The sequence below is a fragment of the Castor canadensis genome, chromosome 7, assembly GCF_047511655.1.
Source record: "Castor canadensis chromosome 7, mCasCan1.hap1v2, whole genome shotgun sequence".
In the NCBI taxonomy this organism is placed as follows: Eukaryota; Metazoa; Chordata; class Mammalia; order Rodentia; family Castoridae; genus Castor; species Castor canadensis.
The window spans coordinates 78006582-78013308 of NC_133392.1; positions in this window are offsets into that span (position 1 = coordinate 78006582).

Below are 6727 nucleotides of genomic sequence, written 5' to 3' on the forward strand. Positions count from 1 at the left end.
TTGAAGAGACAGATTTGAGACTCACTCCCCCAGCCCCACACAGCCACCTGTGAGAAACTCTGCTCAAACCTGTTGAGGCAGTGACTGGCATGCCTTCCAGAGCAAATGGGCCTGGTGCGTGACACTTGGGCCACTGGAACTGTCGACTAGGCGGTGAGTGTGCGAGAACTGAAAAAGAACTAAACATTCACAACCAGGATAAAATTATGCTGCAATGTGTGGAAGTGGTAAGCAGAAAAGGGAGAGAAGGGAGAGAGGGAGGGAACAGAGAACGTGAGAGGGAGGGAGGGAAGAATGGAGGAGGAGGAGCAAAGGAAGAGTAAAAAGTGGAGGCTTCTAGTCTCAGCCTCTTCCAGAAGCTGGCCCTGTACTGCAGGTTTTGCAGCGCTGATCTCGAGCTTGTTCCCCACTGGAGAGCTATCATTGGTCTCATTTCCAAATGAGGATCCAGCCTTCAATTGAGGGTGGTTGTCAGGGCTCCACACCCGGCTGTGCAGAGCTGGAGTTCAAGTCCCAGGCAGCCACGTCAACCACAGCCCATTGCCCTCACTGCCTGGAGTGCTCTCCTGCCATTCAGAAGTGTCTAGAAAAACACTAGTTTGCTAAAATTTTGTCCAGCTTTCAGCAAATTCACCAAAGGGCAGAAAAACAGACAAAATCCACACAACTAAAACATTGATTGAATTAATTTAAAAGCAAGTATTAAATTACATAAAATTTGTAAATTATATGTAATCATAAAGAATAATGACTTTTTACTTAAAAGCTTCAGTTTACAAAAGGCTTCAATATAAATTCACACATCCAGCTGCTAAATGCACTTAAAGTGATCTGTTTGCAAACATTTGCTTGTAGCTTTTCCAGAGCACGGTTTTCATGTGTATGCTTTACACATGGGGTCATAAGAACCCAAATCTATTAATCCATTTGACTCCACAAGACGTTAGTAATAGTGGATCAATATACCTGTACCTATCACTTACTCCTTTAACAGTGCTGTGCTGAATCCTGGGAGAAGAACAACAGTGAGGGAGAGACGGTCCAGCTCTAAAGAGGACTCTAACACAGGGAGAGAGAAGAAAATCAAAAAAGTGGAGAATTAAGTAAGGAGTATGTCACCATTGTTTTTAATGTTAGAGACAATGGAAAAATTATACAAGAAGAAAGAGAAAGGTTTTACCAAACTAAATGTATTCAGATGATACTCAGAGGGGTCAGAAAAGAGAAGTGGGCTTGGGTTCAGGAGCGTTAGGGAGAGCTCTACAGAGCAAAGACCTGAAGGGATTTAGAAGGGAGAGAGGATGCTGAAAGGCAAAAAGGAAGTGTGTTTAACAAAAGTACAAAGGAAGATGTATTTAGGGAAGAGAGGGTGAATTGATTTGAATTTAAAGAAATATTTACAAGTGAACTAAAGAGAACTAAACCACAAACAGCAAGTTGGAGCTATACTATGAAGAAAGTGTTGAAGGATCTACGTGCAATTGGTACACAATTGGTGGGACAGCCACCAAAGGTTTTTCATGTGCTTATAAAATTCTTCCTTCCTTTTCCATAAATAGTACTAGAACAATTGGATGCCCATATACAAAAACTGATGTTGGATTCCCTACCTCACACCACATGTAAAAATTAACTCAAAATAGATCCCAGATCAATATAGAAGAGCTAAAACTATAAATCTAGAATTTCTTGGGTTAAGCAATTATTTCTTAGGCACACCACCAAAGGTATGAATGATAAGAGGAAAATTGATAAGTGGAATTTGATAAAAGTTTAAAACTTTGCACTTCAAACAATACCACTTCAACCACACCTCCAGTCCATTTTGCTCTGGTTATTTTGGAGATGGGGGTCTCACAAATTATTTACCCAGGCTGACCTTGAACCATAATCCTCCCTATCTCAGTCTCCTGAGTAGTGAGGGAGCCACTGGTACCCAGCCTTTTTTACTTTCTTAATCTCACGTTTTAAAATTTTGTCAGATTTATTCCCTGCATTTCTTCAGCACTCTATAAAATTTTCATTTGACTGTAGTCTCCCTCAGTCACTTCAAAGTTTACACTTCAGTTCCGACATGGTTTTATATCACTTTCACCGAGTTTACTCTCATTGTTTCATTTCTTATTGCCTTTGCTATTTTCTCTTCTTAAAATTTGAATTTCTTTTTAAAAATTTTCTTATTTAATTGTTTTTATATTTACTCACACATGTATACATTCTAATCCAAGATGTTTTTCAAATCTTTATGTGATTACATCAGGTCCACACAATTCAGAATGTTGCATTATGGTTTTCTGCTTTGTGGTCTAGGGAGTTTTTCATCAGCTGAAATGTTCTGATTTTGAGTTTTTGTCTATTTGTTTTGTTTTCTGTGTTTTGTTTCATCTCAATGCAGCATTGGATAATGGGAACCCCATCGTGAGTGCATTCATGACTGGGATGGGTAGGAGGGGTTGGTTGGGGTGGTTGACAAGATTCCTAACTCGAGAATCCCCTCTGGGGACTGGTGGAGTGGCTCAAATGGTAGAGCACCTGATTAGCAAGTGCCAGGCCCTGAGTTCAAACCCCAGTATCTCCTAAGGAAAAAAATAAAGGCAGTAAGAATTCCCTCTACATCAATATTGTGGGTCACACACTTTCCTTAATGAATGACTTGGTGGGGGAAGGGAGCGTGTGAGGGAGATTTCATGTATCCTTAGCTTTTGAACTCTCTTTCATCTTGATTTTTTTCAGCACCCAAGCTTTAGAAGTCATTCTTCCTCCTCTTTCTAGCATTTTCTGTGATGATGCTCAAGCATACAGAAAAGCTGAAGTAGTTTTCCCAGAACACTCACCACTTAGCTTCTACAACCAACATTTTATAATTCCTGCTTACTACATATTGGTGAAAGTAAGCTTTACCTATCCATTAATCTGTATCATTTTCACGCACTTCAGAGCAAGTAATATACACCAGTACATATGTCTCCCCTTAAAGACTTCATACATGTCATTGGAGATCAATTTCTTTTCAGTTTTTAAATGTTAAATCTCAATACAAGAAAAGACATTCAGTTATTCGTTTGCTAAATTTTGACAGTTGAATACATTTGTGCAATCCAAAACACTATGAAAAAGAGGACATCACCATTATCCCAGAGTTTCCTTGTGCCCCTTCCCACTAAATCCTCTATTCCCTATTCATCAATGCTATTCTGATTGTTCAATCATAGACTGGTTTGCCTGTTCTAGAATTTCATAGGAATGGATTCATATGGTATGCACCCTTCTGTGTAGGTTTATTCCACTTAGCATAGTGTTTTTGAGATTCATCCATGCTGCTTTTATATCATCAGTAATTTTATCAGTAATTTATTCCTTTTATTTCTGAGTAGTTGTATGAATATGCCAGTGATTGCTTTATTTACTCTCCTGATCAGGAACTTTGGGTTGTTCAATCAGAGAAGATTAGAAAGAAGCTATGAGAACATTGTCCTCTTTCCCTTTGCTACCTTTTATTTATTTTTCTGATTTTTTTGTTTGTTTTTAGTGGACTGTGGTTTGAACTTAGGGCTACACACTTGCAAAGCAGGAGCTCTACTGCTTGAGCCACACTTCTTATTTTTTTCCAGTTTTTATTGGCACATACTAATTGTACAAAATAATGTGTCATTATGGCACTTTGGTCATGTTTACTTCCCCTTTGCCCTATCTTGGCCCTCCTCTCCTCTTCCCAAATAGTCCCCTGTCTACTTTCATATCTTTTTTAAAATCTTAATTCTGAGTGAGAGAAACATGCAGTGTTTGTCTTTCTGCATCTGACTTAATTTGCTTAACATAATGCTCTCTAGTTTTATCCATTTTCTCGCAAATGGCATGACTTTGCTCTACTTCATGACTGAATGGTACTCCGAGGTGAGCACATACAACTTTTTCTTTATCCATCCATCAATCGATGGACACTAAGACTGATTCCGTATTTTTGGCTATTGTGAATAGTGTTGCTTTAAACATGGATGTGCAGGTGTCTCTATTGTATGATGCCTTACACTCCTTTGGGCGTATGTCCAGGAGTGGTGTGGCTGGATCATATGGCAGTTCTACTTCTGGTTTTTTGAGGAACCTCCATACTGATTGCCATAGTGGTTGCTGTAATTTACATTCCCATCAATACTGTATAAGGGTTTCCCTCCTGATCCCATCTTTGCCAGCATTTGTTATTGTTTTCTTGATGATAGCCTTGTGATTGGGGTGAGATGGAGTCTCAGTGTAGTAGTAATTTGTATTCCCTTGATGACAAAAGATGTTGAACTTTTTGATTGGTCATTTGCATTTCTTCTTTTGAGAATTGTCTGATCAGTTCATTTCCCTATCTATTGATTCTATTATTTGTTCTTTGGTTGTTTAATTTTTTAGTTATTTTTATATTGTGGATATTAATCCCCTGTTGGATTAATAGCCAGCAAAAATTTTGTCTCATTCTGTAGGCTGTCTCTTCACTTTGATAATTGTTTCCAGAAGCTATGCTGTGCAGAAGCTTTTTAGTTTGGTGCGATTCCATTTGTCAATTCCTGCAATTATTTCCTAAGCTATTGGAAATCTCTCTACTATCCTATACTTAAGGTCTTACATCTTCATAGGACTTGGTCCAAATGAGACAAATATAGCAGGAAGCCTAGAAAGGGAAGAGGATGATTTAAAATCTCTCCCCAGCTTTCTGGAAACAACCCAGCACAGACAGAAGGGTTCCTCCTGTCCTCACTTGGGAAGAAAACCTAACATTGGCTATGCACACCCCAGGTCTCCTACCCCATACACAGCAGCAGCAGCGTAGCACTTCAAGGGGTGACCTTGAGGCAACTTTCTGTCACTCTTCCTAGCCTTTGGTTTGCTCCTGGCAACTCCATGCCCCTTCCTTCCTTCAGCCTCTGGCCTAGTCACTCCCACATCTTCTATCACCTTCTCAGCCTTTCTCTCTCATCTTGCAGGCCTCCCTGACCAAGCACTTCTAGGAAAGCAACATCTTTGGGGCTTCACTCCTTCCAGCTAGGGTCCCTACCAGGCCCTTTCTTGCCCAGGATGTGGGGCTAATATGGCCGCCCCACTCTCCCTGACATCAGGGGACTGAGCGCTGTCATCTTATTCCAGGGGTAGTACAACATAGGGTACCTGGTAACCATTAGGCTGGGTATGGCTGTGGACCAAATGGAAATAACAAGCATCTTTATTTTGCCAGAGAGAGAGAGAGAGAAATGGAGGTCAGGGTGAGATCTAAAATGGCCCAATCAGAGTTCCAGGAAAGAAAAGGGAAAATGGAGGAGAGATAATGTTCGAAGAGATTTTTCTAGGGCTGATAAAATGGATGAGGTGACAAGGTCAGGAAACTGCAATAAATTCAAAGCAGAATAAATAAAAAGAAGACCAGAATGAAATTGCAGAACAGCAGAGACTAATAACAGATCTTAAAAGCAGGGAAGTGGGATTTTCAAAGACAAAAGAAGTTTAAAGTTACTCTATAGCTAGGAAATTGATTTTTAAAGCATTTACTCTATCTTATAACTAAAAGCAGAATTTTCTGGGCCCCTTCACATAGCCAAGGCTTGGTAAACTCTAAAACTCCAGTGCATGGAACAAGTGTATGTTGAATTTAGGCTTACTGTTTTCAAAGGTAGGGGCTGTTGTCACAGATACATCAAGGTACACAGAACTAGCAGGAAAGTCTCATGACCATCACAGAAAGACCTGGAAACAGCAGGTGGTCAATCCTAGGCATTTGACATTGGGTTCCTCATCAGAGCTAACACTTTCAATCCTACCCGTAGCTTCCCATCACTCTTCAACACAGCTCAAAGCTTTGCCAAGTCTGGCCCCATGATCAACTGAATACTGTTCTCTCTTTTAGTTTAACCAGTTATTCAAATTTTTAATATTTAGTTATTTTGAGAGAAGTTTTGAGCTTTAAAAAAAATTGAGTGAATAGTGTTGGGCTCTCCTATACCCTCTCTCACAGCTTCCCTCTGATTTACATTTTGAATTAGTGAGGCACTCATAACTGATGAGCCAGTTTTAGTACATTACTACTGACAAAGTTCACAGTTCACACTGAGGTTTACTATGTTGTACAATCCTATAGCCTTTGACAAATGCGAATGCCATATGTTCACCATTACAGTGTCAGACAGAATAGTTTCAGCATCCTAAAATCCTGCACTCCAATTTTTCAACTCCACTCCCTACCTCTTTCCTGGCCTTGAACCCTTGATGTGTGTGTGTGTGTGTGTGTGTGTGTGTGTGTGTATAATATTTTAAAAGGGCAGCTGATATTTTCATAGATACATGCAGACTAACATACGTATCTATATAGATATAGCTACATATACAGTATATACATATACTATCTGTATGCTTTCATCTTTTCCAGAAGTCATATAATTTGTTTTTTTTTTATTGTATTTTTTTTCTTTTTTTCAGAAGTCATATAATTTGAGTCATTTGGTATATAGCCTTCTCAGAATGTCTTCTTTCAGTTAATAATAAGCATTTTCCGTTCTCCCATAATTTTTAGTGTTTTCTGATAGCCTAGTTTTATTGTTGAATAATATTCCAGTGTATGGATGTGTGTAACCGTTTGTCTGTCCATTCACCCAGTGGGGGACATTGACTTCCAGTACAACAGAAACAACATCTTAATGCATAGGAGTAGTGAGAAGAGACATCCTTGCTTGTCCCTGACGCTCAACGTGGGAAA